Source organism: Grampus griseus (assembly GCF_964374135.1).
Source record: "Grampus griseus genome assembly, chromosome: 18".
In the NCBI taxonomy this organism is placed as follows: domain Eukaryota; kingdom Metazoa; phylum Chordata; class Mammalia; order Artiodactyla; family Delphinidae; genus Grampus; species Grampus griseus.
Window position 1 is genome coordinate 32,875,379 of NC_139012.1, and position 25,667 is coordinate 32,901,045.

Here is a 25,667-nt window from a genome sequence, read left to right on the forward strand (position 1 = left end):
CTTCAGTTTTCTTCACATATGACATATAGTTGCCATTCGGTGAGGTAGATTTAGGTTTACCTTTCATTTCTATTTTGATAAATATTTCAATTCCCCTAAAATCCAGTGAGAGTGCATTAGGTCTGAGTGCATCACAGTTAGTGAAGACAGAGAGAAAAGAGGAAAAGAGGAAGAGCTTTAGATTAGAAGCAGGAAAAATGAAAATCCTTAGAAAATGTGTTTAGTAACCCTTTGGTACTCTTGTTGCTCAGCCAGCCCAAAAAGAAAAAAAAAATGTACAACATATTTAAAAATAAGTTACTGAGTGATTGAGTTAAAAATGACAACTTTCACAGTACAATGACTTCACAAATGGATTTCATACTGTTGTATGGTATTAAGTGGTGCAACATTGCTAATGGTATGGAGACTATGTGTAGAAGTTGTTTTAAAACTTATTGATAAGATCGTCTCTGGTTCTGTTGCCTGATTCTCATCAGTATGTACAATGATCAGTTCAAACTGAATGCCTTGGCTTCAGATTGGAAATTTGGGGACAGAACCAAAATTTTAGCATACAGCTGTGAATTATAAAGGAAGACTGATACTAGGAACTGTAAACCAAACACCACAGTTGCCCCCACTGAAATGATAATGTTAACTAAGAGAGGTGTGACACAGCCCTAATTATAGCACTAACTTGCCCATTAGTATAGGATGCCCAAGCAGTAGAGTTATTGATGCAGTACAGATTGGGTTTTAGAGAACTAGTATGAAACTTGAGATTTCTAAATATAAGTTAAAAGCAATGTCTTATGGGTCAGGTAATTCTAGGTACTAGACATAATCAGTTCAAAAGTACTAGATGTAATCAATTCAATCTCAACTAAAATATTGGAATAAATATAAAGAGGAAAATTACTAATCAACCTCTAGATAATAGTAGAATGATAAGCCATAAGCATTTAAAAAAGAATAAATAATGATAAGAAAATCTGATTACTTTTTTGACAGAATTCTGTGAGATTAAGTCAATGAAATTGCTATATTATACTTTGATTTTGGTTTTACAGATCATGAAATTATATTTGCAAATTTTATGCAAATTTACTAAGAGATTAATGTGGTCATGTTCTATAGACTTAGGACAAAGAAAATCCTGATAACATCATTGGTGAAAAAATGTATAAAGAGATTCCAAGGTCATGAATGCTGTGTCTAGAAGAGCTGAATAGTTTCATTCTCTCTTTCTTATTTTTTTTCATTCTCTTTTTATAGCCACATTTCTCACCTTTTTTTGGATGCACAGATTTTGTAAATGCTTGTGGTTGGTCACAAGGATGAGCCAGAGAAGACAGCACACCTACTGACAAAGGTTTATATGGTATCATTGTTATATCATTCATTCTTTTCAATGAGTAATTTTTTGAGCACTTACCATATTGCCCAGACACTGTTTGAAGTACATGGGCTATATCAGTGAACAAAGCAGATGAAATCCTTTCCCTGGTGGAGTTTATGTTATGGTGGCTAGAGGCCAAAAATAAACAAGATAAATATGCAAATTATGTAGTGTGTTAGAAGGTGTTAGAAGGTGATCCACGCTATAGAAAAAAAAGTAGAAAAATGTATTGGCTTTGTTGGGGAGGAGTGCAATTTTAAGTAGAGTGGTCACAGTATTTCCAATTGGGAAGAGGATCTTTGAACAAGGACTTGATGCCACGAGTGAATTAGCCACATGAGGGAGAAAAGTGTTCCAGGTAGGGGAACAGATAACACAGAGGACCTAAGGACAGAATGTGAATCTGGATGAGGCCAGAGAGTTAACAAGGGACCCAATCATGTTGCCTTTTTGGCCATTGTTAGCACATTAGCTTTTACTCTGAGTGACGGGGAGTCATTGGATAAATTTAAATAGAGGGGTGAAATGATCTTACTTATTATTTGACTACATCACTTGGGCAACTGCTGAAAATAGACTCTAAGTGGACAAAGATAGGAGCAGCATGACCTCTAGGAGCCTCTTATTCCTATATGGGGTTAACTTTATAGAATATAATTATTTTAGGAATCGCAGCTTTGAATTTTATAGCCTAAATTCCATGAATACAAATATTTTTATATCAATATATATTTAAAAGGAAATTATTTCCAAGAGTCATCTAGTAAAACAATATTTGATCCTCAAAATTTCAAGACCATAAATCAAATACATAATTTAATTAGTGTAATGATTTATGTGTGCAATATTTTACAGCTTTCCATATTCCTTCACAAGGCAGGAACTTATTTAAACCATGTAAAGACCCTGTGAGGTTGGAGAGATGATTATCCTCATCTCATCTAAGGTAAAGATACTTTATCAAACTAGTTAATGGCAGGACCAGGATGGGAATCCAAGTGTTCTTACTCCAAGCCCAAAGCTCTTTCCACTCTATCATTTTGCTTCAGACAAGTCTGAAATTTGTTATAATAGGATATGACCTACATTAAAATTACTGTTAATGACTTTCAAATGAAGGAAATTTTCAGAAGGTATTAAATTGGAGGGGAAGAAGTAGTGTACAGGCAATTAATGAGAAAGAAATAATAAAAATCAATCCTGATAACTTTGGTACTTTATTTCCTGACCTCTTACTTTCACTTAAAAGTCATTTATTCAACTACTACTAGAAATTGGAGCTCACTCAAGGTCAAAATTATGGTGGTATGGCTACCAGCCAAAGCTAACTTTCTGTCAAAATTATCTTTAAAAGAGATTAGGCTGAAGGTGTCTTCTAGGTCAAATATAAAGGTATTGCAAAAACCTTGGGTCAAACACACCTCTTAAAAAATTAAATGATTTGAGATTGTCAAAAATTAGTAAAATCTGTGGAATTCCATTTAAGAAGTTATACTACCATAGATCATGATGCTCACCAGGTTTTTAAGCTTTAAAACTGCTTCCAAATCAAGTTGAAAAACAGTCCAGTTGTTACTTTAAATTTCATTACAACAGCCGTCCTTTCCCTACCCTATTTGCATCTCAAAACCTCTGAGCAACCCCTCCTATACTTGCTGAACACAAGATATTTCATGATATATGATTTCAAACTCCTTAACAGTTTGACCTTGAGTAAAGGTTTGAACTTTGCCCTACATCTCAGGGCTTCCACCACCATTATGCAACACTGACCAGTCTTAGAGACCACACTTTCCAGGTTGACCAGTAGGCCCACTTGGATGGGTCCCACTGTGATTCCAGAGAACTCATTGTTTTTCCATGTTTCCTCTACTTGAGAAGGAAGAGCAGTGTGAGGAACAAAGTTAGAACAGCTGGGATACTAAAATAGCAGAGTCTCTCTGTAAATAAAATGGACTAATCAACCTAGATTGAGTGTAAAATAATTTTTATAGAGCTCCTGCAATCTGTCTGGCACTGGGTTGGATGCTTTCACATTTATTATTTTGTTTATTTTCCTTCAATCCTGCAAGGGGAATGTAAAATATATTTATATTTTATTGATCTATAAATTGAGTCTCAGAGAATTTAAGTAACTTCTCTATGAAAAAATATTCCCACTAAAGATTGTTTGACTCCAAATCTCACAGAGCAGATATTTTTGCCATACTGATGCAAAGTTAATCTAACCCCAGATCTTATACATGATCCTCTGAGCCCCACTTGCTATTATATCTTTCACACTGAATAGAGATGTGAATACCTTTGGGTGCCTGGAGAAGCCATGTCCACACATATTGTAGTTATAGATTAAATTCATTCACTCATTGAGCAAATGTCTATTGGATTGAGGACAGCTCAGTCAATATAAATTGTGGTGAAAACTGAAGTTAATTAGCTGAGATAGATGTATATCCCAGAGCCAAGTGTTATTCAATGACACCTACTTTATACAAGTGTTCTTTGTACAAAACCCAAGACTTCCCTTGCCATGAAGAGTGATGACATAGCTAAAAGTCAGAATCCAAGTTTGGAGAAACTCTTTTTTCAGTTTCTAGTTTGGTTAAATATAATTACTAAAATGCCATATTATTAAAACAGAAATAAAGCCATAAGAGAAAGTAAAAAGATTATGATATATTCATCCAAGTAAAATATTGATGACTTCTGAAAGGAACATTGACAGACTATAGGTAAAATCTGATTAGAAAATTAATGTCAGATACATTAGCCAGAGATGATCTCTCCATACTGATTTGAATTATATCACTCAAAAGAAGGGCTCCTCCTAAGTGTCAGTGTTCTTTCAGTCATACCGACCTGGATTCAGAGCAATACCTGACATTTGGCTTTGTCCCCCTCCTCATTGCCCTGGGGAACCTATTTGTCTTTCCTTCCCTAAAGTCCAAAAGTTTTTTCCCTCAAGATCACTATACTTTCTTCAACTTAAAAAAGAAAGAACTTAATTTTTCCCCACTAATTAAAATCATATACCCTAATATGTGTCATTTACATTATTTTGGAAATACACTATCACTTCTTGACATCAGTCACTAAGATGTATCTAGCAGTCAGTAAGACTCTACCTTGTAGAAGTTACACAAAGTGAATTTACGGGAAATATTATAAGATAAAACCTTCCCAATTTCATTTTTCCCCTCTTTTACTTAATTTTGGGGGTTAATTTCATGAAGGAAAGAAATTACACTTGTCCACAAATTGTCAGATGGATGTAGCCTTTCTTAGGTTTGCATATTAAAATTTGAAAGCATACTGAGAAAAAAATTGAGATGGGACCAAATGATCTTATGCCTCTCTCCCTCCCTTGTCTCCCCTTCCTCTGTTCTTTTCTTCCCCTTCATCTCTCTCTGCTTTGTTCTATTTATTAACCTCCTACATGAAAAAGGCAATAATGAGAATAGATAAGGTAGAATAAATAGGTATGGCCCCCTAACACCACAATTTATAAAAGACATCAACACTGATAAATAGATACGTGGTGATACACATGGGTACCCAGCAATGGTCTGAAACAACTGTGTACTATTTCATGAGAAATACGCACTGCTCATGAGTCTAAATCAAGGTGTTTTAACTAAATACAATCCAGTGTTTATCATTGTTATTTCCATTCATTTCCTTTGCATAACAAATTACATCCTTTGTTATTCAATTATTCAAACTATTCTGAGAATCAGTTTCTACATATGTGAAATATTGTCATTGGACAGGTGGTATCTAAAGTTTTTTTCAAGGACCTACTGTAGAGCACAGGCAACTATACTAAATATTTTGTAACAACCTATAAGGGAAAAGAATCTGAAAAATAATATATAGAATATATATATGTATACATATATGTATAACTGAATCACTTTGCTGTACACCTGAAACTAACACAACATTGTAAATCAACTATACTTCAATTAAAAAAAATAAAGTTCTTTTCAGATCTAAAATACTGTGACAATGAAACATCTCATGAAACATCTGGTGTCCATACATGCTGTTTTTTTTTGCGCTATGCATCCATGTTTCTACTCTCATAAGCATTACCTTTACCCCAAAATCTTAGGGTATTTTTCAATTCCTGTTTCCTTGGGAATGACAAGGCATGGAATCTCCCAGCTTTAGGTCTCACAAATTTCAGAGAAGATACACAGAATGCCTAATTCCTGGTCATATTTAATAATATAGAGCCTGAACTCTACTATTAGAGAATCACTGCCACATTTCTCCCCACTGAAGATCATTCATGGAGAGGTGGGAATTTGGCTTAAAAGATAGGGCAACTTGATCTGATTTTAGCTCCAGGATGGTTTAGGGGCATCTTGCATTTACCCAGTGGGGAAATAGAACAAAGAAACAAGTTTACAACTGAGGAGGAGAAGGATGCCTCAAAAGAGATATAAGAGACAGAGTTTTATTTAGTTTTCCTTCTATACTATAATATGTTTGATAAATCCTTTAAACTTTTAAGCAAATAGCGTATAACGTGGATGATAAAAATCTAACCTTGCCTGTTTCAGCAAAGATTCAAGATACTTTACAAAGATTTCAGATTCAGCAAAACACAAAAGACATTTCAATAAGCATTTTCTCTTAATTGTTAAGCACATGTACCCACAAAATTACATTTATTTTTTGATCATTTAGGCTAATTTATCAAAATTCACTAATGGGACAACTTTAAAATCTAAGAAGCCTGTAAGTTCATTTTCCCAATACAAATAAAATATTTTCACTTTGAAACTGGAATACGATATTTTCCCAAGAAATTAATTATACATTTGGAAGATTCTGCAGAAAACGAACCATGGTTTTAATAAGGGTCCTGAAATTCACTGACATGTGAATATTCCCATATTAGAGTACAGCTTACATTCATTAGGTGTGTGACTGAATTTCCTGTTTAATTTTAGGTTAATGAAATAAATACTTTAATATAGCTCTCTATTTTTTTCTAATCCTGATATTTTATGAATGAACAGGGCAGCAATCCAAGTTCTGGGCCTCTCACACAGGGTCAGAAGGCTGGAATTACTTAGCAGACTGTTCATCCCACTTTGAGGACAAAGGAAGTTGCACAAAATATTTTGATAATAACAGAAATACAATGAAGAAGTCTTGTAAGACAAAGCAGGGTTTTCTCTGCTGAAGGGACAATTCACCGTAAAACCCAAGAGGAGGTTATCAAATGGGTGCAGTGATCTCTTTTGGGGACTTGAGAATGAGTGGCCTCCCTAAGTTATGAGGACAAAGTGAAATGACACCTTTGCAGTTTCCAACAGCTCAGAAAACTCCACTTTGACATTTCATTTTACCTTGGCCAACAACTGCAATGAAAAATAGCCCGGACACATTATAGGATATGCCCTTATGCATGATATTTTGTATCAGATATATCAGTCACATTGCAAAGGACTTAGATCAACTTAAAAAAAATAAAACCCAATAGAATGATTACAGCCGCTGCCTAGAATGACAAGTATTATCAACAAAAATTAATCAGGCGCATCTTTTAGTGAACTCAATTAATAATGTGCAACAACAGGGTCTCTTTTCTTAAGATGAAAATTAATTAGTGGAGGGAAGGTCACTTGGAGATGCTGACATCACTCATCAGAATGCTCTGGCAGCTCTAATTATTTGTCTTCCAGGCTTGGGTGATCAGAAATTATTGCAATACCTGAGCAACATTTTGAAAAAGCTTTGTGCATGGCTCTTTTAATTAGACCTGGTATTTGATTAATGCAGTTGAAGCATTTAGATCAGCCTCTTATCATTGAGTGACTTAGAAGTTTTAGGGAATTATACTGTGTGAGACAGGGTCACTGAAGAGGTTTGGAATCTATATATTTTTATTATTAACAGAGTTATAATGTTAAATTAGATTTATCTTTCTCTTTTAAGCACTCCATTTATTGCCAAGCCAGATAAGGTATGGGATAGAATTTTATGAATTCATATTTCAAGAATTTTTTTTTCTTTTTTGCATCTCAACTAAAATAACCATGCTTGGAGTTTTAGAATTGAACAACTTAATTTGAAAATCTTTAAGGACTTCACCTTAAATGAAGTAGGATGTAGGACAACATCTCAAAAGATGAATATAATCGTTACGTCAAAACTCAACGTTAAGAAAATTCAGTTAAGATCTTTTGTGTATAGATGTTGCAGGATCATAATGTGAATATAGAGACAAACTATCTTGGGAAAATAGATGAGGAAAAAATATCGTAACATAGTCAATGTTGATATGAATGTACTTATTTCATGAGTTGAATAATTGAATTTCTAAATTTTGGAGGTTTAAAAAATACGTGATAAAACTTGTCTATATTAACTATGTAATTGTTTAATATTTTGGGGGCTTTAATGCAATTTACATGATATTCATAACAATGGTAACTTTAAGCTGATGTTCACATAGTGTATTAAATGTCAGCTATGGTTTTGGCTACAGGTTTCTTCAAAGACCACAGGATGAAGTGGAATTAGGGTAACTTTTATAATAACATTTTTATCTGCAGGGGGACATATTTGAATCTTTAAAACTACAAAGTAGCAAATGTTCACAAGGGGCTGGCAGGGGTATACTTGCTGGGCAAAGGAGGAATAAGTCGCTAATAGACCCCAAATTTGGGTCTTTCAATTTTGCTGCCCACTTACTCACTGACCTAATAGTATGGGTATATATATACGCACATCTATTTTCAAGAATATAGCTTATTTTATGGACTATTTTTGATCCAATTAGAGAAGCAGCATGGAGTAGTGAAAGGCACTTGGCTTTAGATCAAAGAAACCTGGGGTGAATTCTTGACTTTGCTGTTTAACATCTGTGTGATCATGGGTGAGTTGCTCAATCTCTCTGGAAATCAGTGACTTCACCTGTAAATGGAGAACATAGCCCTAATCTCATGGGCAGTTAGGAAAATTAAATGAGATAATGTATTTGGAAATGCTTACTATAGTGATCAAAATATTGCAGGAGTTCAGTACATGTTAATTCCATTCACAATCTTGGGCACTGACATTTTGATGTCTTTCAGTTACTTGTAAAAGGGTCTACCTGGTTTACATGATTTTCAGTTTAATAGATCACCCTGATGGGCTCTATTTAAAATCAACAACTTGAGGATATTTATATACTTAAATATATGGCTTATATAATCCAGTTAATGATCTATACTGGAATTGTCTGGGTTGTAGAAATAATGAAAAATAAAGTAACTTGTCCTATACTCACTGGTAAAACATTTTGGATACTTATTTCTACTGATGAATTATGCATGCAAAGGCCAAATGAGGCACACTGATTTATTTTCCCTCTATTATGCCTTGATTTTCAGGCTGTGTGCAAAGCAGTGTATATTTTGTTCTGTCCTGCACTCCCACTGACTATATAATGCTCCTGGGGCTCTTCAAGTGGAGGAGACACGCAGCTCTGCTCACGGATGGCAGGTTGGCCTGTAAAGCCAAGGTAGTGAGCAGGCATTTGGGAGAAAACATTTTAAAATTAGTGTCAGATGTGGAATTGTTATGCGGAAATATAATATCTCCACTCAGGTGTCAATTCCATTCACACTTCTATTATACCTCTCAAAACCCCACCATTTAAAAATCTATGAAAACATGTCTTAAAAACTTCAAATTACAACTACTGTGTAGACATGTAAAATATTGACCCTAGATAACTTTAAAAAATCGAACAAATATTAATATAGCATTTACTATGTGCCAGGCATTATTCTAGGTCCTTAATGAGAAAGAAAACCCAAAATTAGGAACAGCATGCTGTTTCCAGAAGACAACAGAGAGCAATAAATAAGAAAAAAAATGCCTTAAAAACATGTTTGACAACCTTACATACCAATCGGTATTATGCTGTGTCACTTGCCCCTCAATGATGAGAAGCGTCAAATCATTAGTTGTCATCGAGAGGAAGATTTTCTGTTGTCACCCCCATTCAGATTTTCTGGTTAGAGGACCACTTTCACTGGGAAAAGGTGATGTGTTATTGGCTGATTCCAGCCAATGCTGATGCTCTTGTGTACATTTGTAGAGTCCCCAGATATATGGGGACTCTCTCTAGCATCTTTCTTCTTCTGTTCCCACTCACTTCCAGATCTACAGGATGGGCTGTGCTCTGCTCCGCTGTGCCCATAGCACAAGGTGGAGAAGCCAGGGCCACAAGACTTGGAGTCTGGAGAAGTGGCTTAATGTCCTGCTCCTATCACTAATCCACATCTTTAAGCTCTTTAAGGTCATATTTAGCTCTGTAATACTAGGGATATATGTCTATTAGGTTGGGAGTTTATCAACATCAGCAACTATGTCTAATTCATGTTTTCGTCTCTAGTGATAAAGGAAGAAGGGTGGGAGATAAAATTTCCCACCCGGGGCAAAGCTTCCTTCTACCTTTCCTCACCCTGCTTACTTGATGTAGCTCTAACTTCCTATTCAAAGGGCAGATAATTCCCTGTATTATGACAACCAGTACATTTTATTGCTAGAGAAATTAATACAGACAGATCATCAGCCTATGGTACCATGACCAACACCCCATTTCAATGCAGATTGAAACTTCTTTTCAACCTTCTTTTAAGTAATTTTCCAAAAATACAACCACCAGTTCTTAAAAGTGGGGAACATATTTTGTTAGCCAGCATTTCAGTCATTTTATTATAGAAATCACTTCAGATCCTTGCCAATTCTATGAAATTTGATTAGCTCCTGAGAGTATGAATTGAAGGTTCTTACTAAACACTGTCAAAGGTAGAAAAGTTGGAAAAGTATTGCATGTAAAAGAAGCAAAATATCACTGAAAAGATAATACACTTATAAGGCTCTAAAGTGAGAATTTTCAGAGTAGTGTTTTAGGGACATTCGTGTCGATTGGTTATTCAATGCTGCAAACCCTGGCTGGCTATGGGAATTTAGACAAGCTGCTTCACCCCCAGTGTCAGGTACCTTATTTATAAACTGAGCGTGTGCAGAGAAGAGCTACCTGGGCTCTGCAACTTGTTGGTTCAAGATCCTAAAAATGGTACTCAAGTAACCTGGAGGGTTGCAAAAATCACAAGTCTTCTCCTAAGAGAAAGACTGTCACATCCAAACTGCAAAGTGAGCTGAGATTTCCTACAGCATCTATTTGTCTACTGCAGGTAAATTGTAAGATCATTCAAAATTCAGTGATGACTTAAAAATATCCTACTTTATTTACAAGTGAGTCATCCTTTCCTCCATTCCCTCTAATTGTGTGAATGACAATTAGAAAGAATTTCCCCTAGGATTATTTATCAAACAGATCTACATTTATCCACCTAAATTGCCTGCAAGTTTTAAATACATTATTTAAAGCTGGGTAGACTTGAAGTATTTTCAGATTTGAAGTAAAATATGGTATTTTTGAAAAGATTCTATTATCAATTGCTGGGATTTGTATTAATTTATAGCATTTGAAGCAAATTATAATAAACAAGCCCTTTACTTCTTAGCATCATACATCTTATTGTCTCCATGACCTGATGAGTAACTGATTAAATTAGCAAAACCTTTCTCTGCATTGAGACATGGGGAGTTATCGGCAATAGTATATATCATTTCTTAACAAATTCCTCAGTGATTTTTCTTAAGCCTGTCCACCTGATTCTATTCAATCAATAGAAAATGTTTGTAAGAAAAATATTGCTAGTAAATTCTTATTCTTTCTCGGGACACATCAGAAGTCTTTAACTTGTCAGAAGTCTTTCCATGCTTATACAATAAGACATTTCTGTTTGACAAATATAAGGATGCCCAAGTTGTTTTGTCAAATGCATCACCTCAAGCTATATAGCTAACGATACGCATTTGATCACCTTGCCAACTGTTTTAAATAGAGAAACAAAGGAAACTACACATGTGTATTAAAACTGATTAGCATTGTACCCTAAAGCAATTAAATAAATATTAGAAGAAACTCCCACAGCCCTTTGTTTTGCTATATGGGGCTCAGCTGTGCTCTTTCTAACCCTAACTACATCACTTCAAATTACCGGTAAATTAACAGAGGAACACTTTCAACCTCAGAGCAGATTTGATCCAAATAGTCTTTAAATGCCATTTCTGTTCCTATTAACCTAAAGATCGGCATAGCAGATATTTTCTTGATGCTGCCCAGCAGTCTAGGGCATTAACGGCTAAGTTGTGACAGCACTTTTCATGATGATTTATGATTCCGTGTTTAACTTGATTATGCCAATGCTGACTCTGAATACTATTTCAATTAGTGCACAGAAGGTCACATCACAAATATTCCTCTATAATCTATTCCTATTAACACTAATACACAGAGTAACCAAATCTTTTCACCCTTGTTGATTCACATCAACCATAGCCCTAACTGCAGGCTTGTTTACCCATTTACTGCTTTGGACACTTCCGAAATGGTAATTTTCACTCCTTTGAGTATCATTAATATCTGTACTATGACATGGGGAATAAAGCATCTCTCTGCTGGCATTTGTGCATTAATGATTATCAAAGTCTCAGATTTATTAAACAGGAGGTATGCTTTCTAAAATGCCTGTCTAAAGCATTATTTCATGACCAATTACTAAATAAACATACACAAGGTATTTTAGGGAAATGAACCTGGCTTCCGCCTAAAATCAATTTTAGCAACAACTTTCTCTCATTATTGCTCCCTTAACGACTTCAGGGAATTGCTCCTGGATAGATGTAACCAATCATAATCCAGTTTCCATTTTTTGAATAATTTCTACATCTAATCATTGGGGAAAACAGAGAATATTGGGTCATCATGTCTTTCTTTTCTACCTGAAAAGTGCTTATCAAACAGTCCCTGTGGTACAAAATTAAGACTACAAAGAGGAGTGGAGTTTTACTGAAAAAAAGTTTTCAATTTGTCCAAAGGTTAGAGTGAAACCAACTGCTAGAGACAAAATCCACACATCATTTAAACAATTAGTGAAGAATGTTCAAAGACTTTATGTTCAAAGTGCACACAATTTGTATTTTAAGTCGTATGCGGACGGAATCTAGACTTAAAGTTAATTAACAATAAACCAAGAGGGCTTCATCGCAGACATTTAACTGTGCGCAGGGAGGCCGGCGTCCAGCGGAGAGCGTGGCTGGAACTGGGAGTGCGGGCGTGGAATGTCACAGCGCTCAGTAGGTCCCCAATAACTGCCTTATTAACAACGATGATGTCAGCCTTGCAAAATATTAAAGGGGCCCTGTCCCCGTGGCTTGCTTTTTCGTTTTCAGTGACCTGAAAAACATTTTTTATAACAAGGTATTTACAAAAGAAAAAAAAAAAGCAATAGCATTATTTCACAACCCACTATCGCCAGTTCATTGCCAATCTTGCTTTCAGGAATTCTCCAGCAATCAAACATCAAATTCATATTCCTCTCACAGCTGATTTTACTGAGTTTTCATGATATATTCAATAGAAGCTTAGTGCCTATGGGGGCGGGGGGAACAGCTTTCCTTTTTTGGTGGGAGAGACTGAATTTGCATGATTATGGCAGTTTGTAAAAGTCAAAACAACTGGTAGAATTTATAAAAATATCAATTGTTGTGGAATTCTTTCTTTAAAAAATTTTTTTTGTTTTTAAATTGAAGTATAGCTGATTTACAATGCTGTGTTAGTTTCTGGTATACAGCAAAGTGATTCAGTTTTATATATATATATATATATTCTTTTTAATATTCTTTACCATTATTATTACAAGATATTGAACATAGTTTCCTGAGCTGTACAGTAAGTCTTTGTTATCTATTTTATGTACAGTAGTTTGTATCTGTTAATCCCAAACTCCTAATTTATCCCTCCCCCACCCCCCTTCCCCCTTTGGTAGCCATAAGTTTATTTTCTATGTCTGTGAGTCTGTGTCTGTTTTGTAAATCAGTTCATTTGTATCATATTTTTGATTCCACATATAAACGATATCATATGATTTTTATCTTACTCTGTCTGACTTCACTTAATATGATAATCTCTGGGTCCATCCATGGCCTTATTTCTTTTCAGTGTTTTTATACAATTCCTCCACATACCACTTCAGCTAAAGGTAGACAGCTAGCCAAAACTGATTATGTATCAATCCATCCGTTCCTCCCCATGCACCCACACACTTACTTCTCTGCACAGTTCCTTTCCTGCTATCCACCCTTTTCCCTAGACTGGATTGACCTGTCAGGCCCATGTCCCATATTCCAAAGGGATTCATCATCTCCCACTAGTCTTTTCTAGACTATTAACTGACAAATAAGATAGTACTCCACACAGAATCAACACGTGACCCCCATCTGTAGATTTAAAAAGGGAATCTTGGAGAATATAAAAACAAAACTACACTAGTAAAATGATGTAGGTTGGGGTAACAGTGTGTGGATGAGGGTGCTGCTAAATAATTCCTGTAACCCAACAGAGCCGTTATCTGTTTCATCTGTAAAGTTTCCCTGCTCTTTGGGATGCTAGAGACACGAAAACGACAGGCCTAGGAGGATGCAGTCTTGTCTCTGAGAGGTGCATGTCTAGTCTTACATAAAGAGGATTCCCAAAGCTGAAGGGAAAATTGACCCCAACTCATAAATATCCAACTATTACTTTCGTGTTAAAAAGTTAACTCCCCAAACCTGAAAAACTGGGAAGAAATCATCCCTTATGACCTTGTACATAAAGGTACAGTGTACGGTGCCTGGCACATTATAGCTGCTCAAGGAGAATTAGTTTTCTTCCTCCCATCCTCTCTATTGTTTCTTACTCTCCCTCTCTCGCTCCCCCTACCCTGGACTCAGCTTTCAAAGGTGAAGTGTCCAGAAATGAAAGCCAGTTAGTCTGGAGGTGTGCATTCTGTGATTCTCCTACCCCTCACCCCTTCATCATAGTTTATGTCAAAACAGCTGGAACAAATAATTGGTTGCAAATATTTTTTTTTTTGCGGTACGCAGGCCTCTCACTGTTGCGGCCTCTCCCGTTGCGGAGCACAGGCTCCGGACGCGCAGGCTCAGCGGCCATGGCTCACGGGCCCAGCCGCTCCGCCGCATGTGGGATCTTCCCGGACCGGGGCACGAACCCGTGTCCCCTGCATCGACAGGCGGACTCTCAACCACTGCGCCACCAGGGAAGCCCCAAAGATTTTAAAATAAAGGATTCACTTTCCATTCCAGTACTGGAATGCTGATTGAAAACTTATTTAGGAGTAGAGGGAAAAATCCAGAAGGGGGCGGGTGGGGGGAAGAATTCCATGCCAGGGTAGCAAAGGGGGAGAGAAAATCATCTCACTTTTCTTCGTTGCCTGAAGACACACTTAAGGGGGCTTAAGTATGGACTGGCAAAGATGAATGAACCTCCTTATTGTTGCATTAATAGGATAGTTAGAGTTAAGGATCAGTGAACATTTATTCTTATAATAAAAGCTTTCTTTAGGTTTCCATATAAATGTACTTCTTTGTATAATAGTATCTGTGTAGTAATCATAAGTGATGCTTAGCCTACACGTCTGAGTGATTAGGGAATAGTTATAAATTTTTATATGCATATATCTGTATCTCCATGTGGAGACAGCCTGCCTTCCTTTTACAGGTGACTCATAAAAGGGTTGTAATAGGAAAGATCCACTTCAAATGAAAGGTTGAGCTGTTACATCTAGATTGAGAGCGATCACAGAGATTAGCCCCTTGCCCTGAGTAATTTATAAAAAGCAAATGAGGGACTGGTGGCCATGAAAATAAATATAATTAACCCACTTAGAAAAACCTTCACCCTTGTTACAGACGGTTTCTGCTCCATCAGACCGACTAGAGTCACACGCAAATAAAGAGAAAGATTCCAAGATTTTAAAGTTTCTTTCTAATTTTTTCATAAATAATTGGACTGTAGAAGAATAGGCCCATTTTTCAAACTCTGAATAAGCACCTCATGTATATGAGCCAGTTCATAATTTTTGCACAGATGTCACACTCCACGGGATATAAAAACAAACTAAAGATAGCTGGCCATATAATGTGTAGATATATCATCGTTACAGATGCTCGGTAGAGCTTGTGCACTATTTTCCCCCAAACAAATCTCAAATCTACATATTTTGAAGATATAAATTTCTCGTTTGTTATTCTTGGACATGCTCTTTATTTTTTTTTAAGTGAATTTTTAAAAAGTTCCAGGCCCACAAAACTGGCATGAAACTGACACGGCTGGAGAAGCAGCCCATCCCTACACAAAGAAGATGCAACAAAGACAGTGTGTTTTTCTGACACTGCCTATGAGAGCCTGCTTAGTGAGAACGAAAAGTGTCCTCCCAATGAATTCAGGCTTTTGGCTCAGCCATTTGAAATCTTGTTCGCTGACAAAGAGCCCACAAATGTTACTGGCATATGTAATTTACTGAGAATCTTCCCTTCAGGCCTGGAACACACAGCAATGCATTACTTAGAACTGGGTGGAAGAGGGGAAAATCTTTCCTGGGTGGTTCTTCCAGTATGTGTGCACAAGTGATTCATTTGAGCAGAGCCGCTCTCTCAGTGGGCTGATGAAATTACGTGACTGTCTCTCCGCTATGTTTCTACAATCCCCGCCTGGGGATTTGAGGACAGCTGCTTTGTAAAAGGGAGAATGTCAAATATTGATCATAATCCTTCCTTCAGGAAACACCCTAACAGGAAATGCCCAAGTGGCATTTTGGTGGCAGAATATTATTCTTACATGGGAGGGGGTGGGGTCTGATAGCCTGAGTTCGAATCTCGACTCTACTGTATCTTAGTGTGACCTTAATTGAATTAAACTTGCAAAGTCTCAGTTTTTGCATCTGTAAAATTGGAACCATAATAGCACTTAGCTTTGAGTTAATGTGAGGATTAAATAAAATAATACATGTAAAGTGCCTGGCACACAGATCTTAACCTTTGTTTTCATTGTTGCCAATCTACACATTACCTGGAAGGAATCACTGTGGAGGACGCTGTCATATTCCTCTGTAGATTGATGGCTGAAGTGTTCTCAACATGTGTCATATTTGAAGGACTTACCTCTGATCTCTGAGTATCTCTGATCTCTTTCTTGTAAAGGTAGCATAAGGAATAAGAATAGGACACATCTATGCAGTAGTAAAGTTTGTTGTAAGCAATTTTTCTCCCCATCTACTGCCACCCTAACTTTTGCTTTCTCCTTTCCTCTTTCTTTGGGTAAGACCATCAAGTGTCTACATCTGCAATATAAATGTACCTCAAAAACTCCATTATGGAGAAAGCCTTGATATGTTGGTGAAAATGATCGAAGCTGTATGTGTGTAGGAAGCACAGGAGGGCCATTTGAGGCAGATCAGAAAGATTGCAATTATTCCGGAGCCTGACAAAGGTAAAAGCTCTTTCCTCTAAAAGTGGAATGGACAGAGACATGGATTCAGACAACACTTGAGCTGGAAGGGGCTGGTAAGGAGGTCAGAAGACCTGCGTTTCAGTTAACCCTCTGCATTCTGGCAGTATGACCTTACACAGGTCATTTATCCCTTGTGATATTTAATTTTTTCATTCGTATAACCCTAATACCTGCCTCACAAGTGTGTAAGAATCTAGGAAATGATTTGATTTCACATGAAAATCTGTGGAGATTATGAATACCGCCTACATGACAGTTATTCATAATAATTTAGTAGATAACTAAATAATAATTTAAGAATGTTAAAGTTCTTCAAAACTGTGGAAGAATGATAAGGTGAGGATGAATGAGAATGAGAAAGCAGGTTTTAAAACTTGAAAAGATGTAAATTTAGAAGCACCAACTAACCTAACAGTCTGGGTTTAGAATCTTTTTTTTATAAGTCTGTAGGAAATACAAGGAGCAAATAAATAAAGGGAAGCACTATTTCAAATGGAAGGAAGAAAACCCAGGGAGATCACTTTTTAGGGGTGACATAGGTTGGAGAAAATACTTTGGAGATTTGGGGCAATAATGATAACAATAACAATAACAACAATATAGTAATGACAATAATAGTAGCTAACATTTTCACTGTCTCATTTGCTTATTAAACCAAACCAGAATATTGTGGAATGATTCCAGTACTGGAATGAAAAATCAATCCTTTAATTATGAAAAATCTTTGGAAGTGTCTTGTTTGATATCTATCTTGGTGGAGTAGGGAGGGGCAGGGAGAGCTGTAGAATGAACACCTGCAGAACAACTGACTTCATCTTCCGGACAATTAATGCTTGAAGTTGAATCCAGAGTAGGGGCAGGGAGAAAGAGGGAGGAGAAAGAGCTAACGTGGAAGGGAGGGGAAGACCGATACTTCTCAGGCACCTACTATGAGCCAGTACCGCGCAGAGCGCGTTATGTGTGTACACACATTGTAAGGGATAAAGAGAGACCTCTTAGGTCTTTGGAATCCAGTTTGCAGTGTGAAAGTAATAGACAGAAGTTGAAGGCAAGTAGAACAAGCATTTCCTATTACGAAGTCCTAAGCTACTTGAATAATTTAGAATGTTGGACTGGATAGACTAGGATCAGACCCATTATGGTCATTCTTTCATTCTTTTTCCCCATTCTGAAATTTTCACAGAAGTCAGAGAGTAAGTGAACCTCTTTACCATTGGTGTTTGGGAACATAGTTTCCCTGATGCCAAGAGGAGGATTCAGGTTTATTGTATTATTATTATAAATGATAGATCAGGAGTAACATTATGAAAAGATGATGTGTTAAAACAAATAATAGTAATGTACTTTGGGTATCTGAAAGCACAGAGTGGATCCTATATTTTCCTTCTCTTTCTTTCCTCTCCCTTCTTCTTTCTCCTTCTTCTTCCTTCCCCCCTTCCTCCCCTCCTTTCTTTTCCTTTCTTTCCTTCTTCTTTCCCTTCCTTCCTTCTAGTTCTTCTACCTCTTCTCAATAATTGAAAACTAGATAAAATGCTTTCCATGTCCCACACTTTACTCTGTCCACCACACTTCTTGTCACAAAATTTGATCTTTTATAACTGTTAAGTAATTATTTCTTATGATTATACTGTAAATATATTTTCCTAATCAGAGTAAATTCAAGGATACTCAAACTACAATTTTCAGAAATAGGATTCATAATATGATACTGCATTTATAGTCCCTGGACAGCCTCCGTCCTCTGTTACAGATTCTGGAAAGACCCACAGACACAAAAAAGACTGTAGTGGCCTCTCATTTCTGACATGAAGCTAATTTTTAATAAACTTATCACTACGAGGTATAAATTCTCATTTAAATTAAAAATTCCCCAACTGTGAACTATTTCCCCAAAACAAGCTTCGTTCACTATATTTTTGGTAGACTCAGGGTAGACACGCTTTTCTCTAGATATTAGATATTTGGGTATATATGGGTTAAACTTAATAATTGCTTGCTGTGAATTTTAAACCTTGTATTTGGAAAAACAATTCTAGGTGTCTTTTGCCTAAACTGACTTTGTCTGTATTGAATGCTTCCTATAAAAATTGACAACGCTCACGGTGCCGACAGCCAGAGAGCCTCTTAGGGCTGCACCAGTCTGCAATAAATGAAAAGCTCTTTTCAGACTGAATTTTAGTTGTGTATTGTTATTTGTCTTAGAGTCCATTTATTAGTCCAGAGATAATGTGACAGTTGACTCTTACAGTAACACAGTACTCATTAGCTAGCTTGACAGGGAGGTGCCAACATCCGCTGGAGATTGTGTTTTATTAGTCTTCATGGCTCATTTGGAAGCCTGGCTGGCTATCTTGTAATGTGCCCTCATGCTGACTGAGACAGGGATGTGTAGCCATGCTTACGACTGAAGGATATAAACTTGCATGATAGGATCTTTCCCTTTCTTTGACCTGAAATGCAGACTAGTAAAGCTCACGTGAAAGGCTGTAGTATCCAGTGAAAATTGCCTTCCTAAGAATCTGTAACATGCCTTCTAGATGCTAAATACCATTTGAATTTAAAACTACTCAGTGCTTTGTTGATATATATGCTAAAAATCTGAGGATAGATTTAATTAAGTTTAAGGTGAATGTTGAAATGCCTTGAAGTAGTAATGTTTGCCATCATATCTTTGTTTCCTCAAATTATTTGTGTGTGTGTGTGTGTGTGTGTATAAAAATAGTCTTCTGAGTTGATGCAGATTTTTTTCAAACTTAGTGAATTTGCATAAATCATGCTCCTTGGGTCTTGGAAAAATCTCAGCTTGTGTTTGAACAAGCTAAATTAAATATGAGTCATAGCTTCCAGCTCTTATTCCGCTGACTTTTTTTCTCAGTTCGATTTTTGTTGTATATTTGTTTGGGGATTTTATTATACAGAGATCTCTTATAAGGTAATTGCTTAGTTTTTAAAAAATGATTTTGATAGTAAATATTTTGCAAGAAAGTTGAAAAATTTCCAAATCATCACACCGTGATGTCTTTCTGGACAAATAAGCTATTATTTGATTCCTAAACTCTACATGGAGTATCCTAAGTCTTTATTCCTCAAAGAGTTTTCACTTCTTTCTTACCAATTCAAACGTATTTCACTCCATATTAACTGAAAATAAATTTGATTTGGATGTTTTCTTTGGCAGTACGCTAATAAGGCCAATCAAGATGAGATTCCAAGCCTTAGAAAAATGAAATCAACATGTGGTTTAATTCTCACTACTAATACTACCCTGAAAGACTGTTAAGATTCTGATAGAAAACAATAAAAAACAAGGAAATTCACTGTTAAAACGGGAACATACCATATGTCCTTTAATACCTAATTACAACAAGGGCACAATAAGAGAGTCATTAAACCTGCACCCTATTGTGCATAGGTATCAGAGGACATATGGTGCATTTCAACCATTAGTATGAATTTGATTGCATCTGTGATTTTCTGTTACAACTTTGACTGTATTTTCCAGAAGAAAATGTTGGTAGACATATTGGTCATTGAGAAGAATTGCCAACAATGAGAAATGGGACCATTTTTACCCCTCCAGAGATAAGTGATTATAAATTGCATAAGGGCCTACTAATAACCTTGTTTTCTCTTCTGGCTTTCAATGTCTTCTGGCTCATTATTTTCCTTGTTGAAAATTTCTCATTCAAACAAATTATTTTTACTCCCAGATAAGGGAATTTGATCTGAGTCCTTGCAAAATATGCATTTCTCACTAAATATTCCCCATAATGTGGTAGACTTACATGCCTACATATTGAAAATTGTAGATGATGAAAGGGAGTACCATGTCTATACTTTCTCTTCTTTCACTTACAGAGGTGGAATTAATAGTCAAAATTGGTAATATTTTCTCTAGAGCTTAGCTTCAAAGTCATATGTGTGTGTGTATATACATGTGTGTGTATGTGTCTATTTCTATATATGTGTAAATGTCTATATATTTCATTTTCTGTCTGTATATATGAAACACATATCTCTATATATACACATACACACAAATATATATATGTATGTCTATATGTGTATACACACACACACACACACACACACACACACACACATTTGTAAGACAAATATCAAGTTTGAAAGATCAAAAATTAGTAGAGTGAAGGCCCCAGAAGGGTGAGAGAGGCCTCACTGGAGAAAAAGAGTGAGACAAATATAAGTGTAGTTTTTCAGATGCTGCTAAATGCTATGAAGAGAATCAAGGCAGTGAAGGGGGTAAGAGTGTGCCGGGGAGCTTGGGTAGGGGATTTGTTGCTTCTCTGCTCATGAGCCATATGATGATTAGAGTGTAGACGGTGAGGGACCAGCAGGGAATCCTGGGCTTCATGGGACCAATGGAAACATTGGTCTCAACATAAAGGGTTGAGACTCATCTGGAGGCAGATGGTGAGTGGAGAGGAGGTGGATGTTGAAAGACAAAGTGGTAGGGTCTTGCCATGGGTCCCTGGCATTCTGGATCCCCTGTCCCACTCTGGTAAGAGGGTGACCTTATCCCAAACTCCTGGAGCATCTGGGCTTTTACTCATGCCCCCAGAGTTGTACGGGGTGGGCCAGGCTTGGAGACTCTTCTGTCTAGCTGTTTAACGCTAATGTTTAATGCTGTTCTTGTCCCAGAGCTAGGTTACAGATGACTAAAATTCTGAGGATATTTACTACTGTTCAGGTATTTTGCTAAGTATATTTTACCTATAGCTGGCAAATCATCACTTATTTAGAAAATTTGAAAAAATTCTAAAAAGTAAAGTTTCATGTTCCATGAAGTCTTAGTAACTGAGGAAGCTGTCACATGTTAAAAATGTATCCTGGAACACTGCAATGAATTGTTTAGGCCGTAAATATTACAGATTGTCTTTGCTATAAAATGCTAGTTTTATGACTATTTACACATGTTGGCCTAATTGGAACACATGTGTCTTTCAAAAGACTTCTACCATTTTGGTTTAGGGAACTTTACTCCTGTAGCTTGCTGCAAGCTAGGGACTGGAATCAGACTAGGACCTGGTCTTAAACCCCAAATTACTGGAATTTAACTTATTGAGTTTAGGAAATTCCTACAATAAATGCTATACCAAGAAGTGAAACTGAACACAGTTTCACTTCTTGGTATAGCATTTATTGTAGGAATTGAAAATGGTAGGTTTAGTATTATGCAATTAACAAGAGGTCTTGTCCACTTAAGTTTACATAATACTTCTTATAGAACTTTTGAAGCCTAGAACTTTTAGCAGAGGTCAGGGAGGTGAAGGGGAACCTGTCTTAAAAACTGGCTTCAGTGGGTAAAAAGAGAAGATTGGACAGTGGTGAGGGTTCACTATTCGCTCTAATGGAGTCTTAACATAGTAGCCTAATTAGTGATGTTTAAATATTGTTTCACTTCTCTTGATCTTCATCTCACCAAAAGCATTAAAGTCCAACTCATTGGGACATAATTGCAAGACTATAATATATGAAGTCAAATACTCACCCAATCACTAAGATATAGTTAAATTATTTTTCAAGATTTTTTTAAAGGACCAACTTTTGACAAGTATTAAAAGGGGTGCATTTTACTAAACTTTTGGTGTGATTATGAACTGAGAAATTTTCTAGTGTGTATCACTGAACATAGGTCATTTTCTCTTACATTTGCTTAAACCTTGCGTGAATTTCCCAAACTGGCAATTACATCAGAGACCAGTCACACCGTGGTGTCTCTGAGGCTTGTGAAAATAGACTGAAGCTATTTTTCTCAGCTCTAAGCATTTTCATGAACGGAGTAGAACTTAATAAATCAGGAGTCAAAATTTAACATTAGAGGCCTGAATTTGCAACTGAATGGTTGGAGGGTCGTACCCAGGCACTTTATCCCTCTGTGCTGATAACATTGTGAATGTAACTTTTGCTGCCTGCTTCCCAGTGCAGTAGTCAATGGGTTTTAGAAAGCATTCAATGAACTAGGATAAAAATGCAAAAATATTATTAACGTAATTAACATAACTGAGACATTTTTATGTAATCTACCTTGCACTAGTCACTAACCAGCCCCGTGATTCCTTAGCACTTATGGACACGCCACTTGAAGCTATGATAGGTAATCCATCTGTCTCTGTTTCATCGCCCCCTTATTATCTCTATTGTAAATACAGACTGTCCCCCCACTTGACTGTGAGTGCAACAGGGACAGGGACTTTTGGAACTGTATCTGGCTAGTAGATGCTCAATAAATGCTTGTTATTCATAGGGGTGAGGACCAATCTCTGTACAGGGTAAATACTCATTCAATGCTATTGTAATTGATCTGTTTGGCAGGATAATTATTTATTGAGAAATTAAAAATTCAGTCTCTTTGTTTCCCTTCTTCTATACCAAGAAATTAACCAGAACTTCTTGTTCCCTTGCTTCAAGGTCATTGTTTTGAAGAGCAGAAAATAGACTTCATTTGAAGATACTGCTAAACTGCTTCTCCTGCAGCCAACCCGTATTTACTACTGATTTTAGTTTTCAAAAGCCAGCTCTCTTTCAGGACATTATGACAGACTCCATCAGAGGGGACAATGGATGGGAAAAATGCTCAGAGAATGAAAGGTGGAAGTGGCTGCATCTGGATTAGAGTGAGTCGTCAAGACTGAGAAGGAACGGACCATATTCTTTGGTCCCTTGGCAACATACAGGACTTGGTGGGAAGGCTTATGGTGCATCTCAGGGGCAGGGCTCTTGGCACTGGGACTTCAGGCTTTATAAGAATTCCTGTGACCTAGCAGCTGAGCATCCATCCCTCCCACCACCACTCAGAGAACATTCAGGTTAAGACAATAGCAAAGAGTGACCGAGTGTCTTGAAGACCAGTGAGCATCTTTCATAATGACTCTGCTTCCTGAAGCTCCCTGAGATCCCCAGAACAAGTGGATAATGAAGAACACCCTATTGGAAAATAAGAAAACTCTGTTTAAAGGCTTATCTAAAACATGACACCAAGACTATGGCTGCACAGACCAAGTGAAGTGCAAACAATAGGTGCTGTGGAAATGAGATAAAAATAGATATCCCATGGGGAGATTTAGGGATTGAAACCCAAACCCCCTACCAGACTTTCTCAATTTTTTTCCTGAAGTATCTCCACAATTCCTCTTTTGGACATTGGTTGTCTGCCAGAATCTGAACCTAACCTGCTTTTCAAGCCTTATTTCCAATTACACTCTTCCCACATTTGACCACATCCAAGTTTGTTTTATTCTCCAACATTTTCCCATGTAAGTTAGGAACTTTGAGTGGCCACACTGGAATCATATTGTTTTGAGGGCTTTGTAACTCGATGTCACTGTGGTAAATCTGAATCAAGTGTCTTGGCTACTCAAATAGTTTCATTTCCTATTAAAAAAGGAGTAAGTATGGATGTGAAGAAGAAGAGTAATATTTGTTTTCATTTTTGAGATGATTAGTAATTCTGAAAAAATTAGTACTATTCCTGTAACATGTAGGCATTTACCTGAGTGGTTAGAAATAGGAGGAAACATTTGGGAAGAAGTTGGGATAAATAGAACACTAGGCTGGCCTGCCATGCACTGCTTGACAAGCCCTTCTTTCTTACTCTCATCCAGGCGTATTCTCATACTCAAGTATGAACCCTTCCAAAGGAGACAGATGCTGAAGTCCAAACAAGATGAAAAGTGACAACAGAGCTTGGAAAAGTGATTAATATCACCTTAGTGGGACTTCCTACTGGTGGTCCAGTGGTTAAGACTCCGTGCTTCCAAATCAGGTGGTGAGGGTTTGATCCATGTTTGGGGAACTAAGATCCTTACGTGCCTCATGGCACGGCCAAAGAATAATTTAAAAATAAATAAATAAATAAAAAATAAAAAGAGGGCTTCCCTGATGGTGCAGTGGTTGAGAGTCCGCCTGCCGATTCAGGGGACGCGGGTTCGTGCCCCGGTCCGGGAGGATCCCACATGCCGCGGAGTGGCTGGGCCCGTGAGCCATGGTCGCTGGCCCTGCACGTCTGGAGCCTGTGCTCCTCAACGGGAGAGGCCACGGCAGTGAGAGGCCCGTGTACCGCAAAAAAAATAAAAATAAAAAAGAAAAAAAGAAAAAGAAAATCACCTAAGCTGTTAGGGTCCTCAGGGCATATGATGGCCACTGTCCAAGCTGGGCACTCTACACTGGGGGCCTCTTGAAAATCAGTGTCTTTAATGGCTTTTGTGACTTAATCTACCTGAGAAGAGGAAATGTTAAAACCTCTATCAACATTTTAACCCTCTTAATATAAATACAGAACCAAGCAAGACACACCATGTTTCCTGATGCACAGGAGGAAGTCTTGAAATGACTATATTTTATTTTTTATTTTGGTCCTTAGTATATTGAGCTCTAAGTGTAACTTCTAGGGAGATTGGACCTCGTGGTTCTTTGTGACTTTAAAAGACAACATAGCTTATTGCTTCTACTGAAAACATGGGTCCATTTAAATTAGGAACTTGATTTCTCTTTAATCCTTCCTAAGTCTTTTTTTTTAAATGTATTATTCAGTTTGAGTAAGAAATAAATTCTACATCATCTAGGCGTGTAGCCCTTTGAATAACTTTTGCTTAGGTTAAGGAACTACTTTAAAAAATTGTTCTTTCCTACGCATGCAGACTGTAAAAAATTCAGTTTCAGAGTACCTTGTGAACCTACTATTGTTAGTACGCATGTTAGAACTAAGTTTTTAAAACCATAATTTAATATAGAGTGAAGCAGGTCATGATGCAGACACGCTTATCAATGATTCAGAGGGAACTGAAATATAAAAGATAAAATCAGACACTTATTCTGCAGACATAATATGAC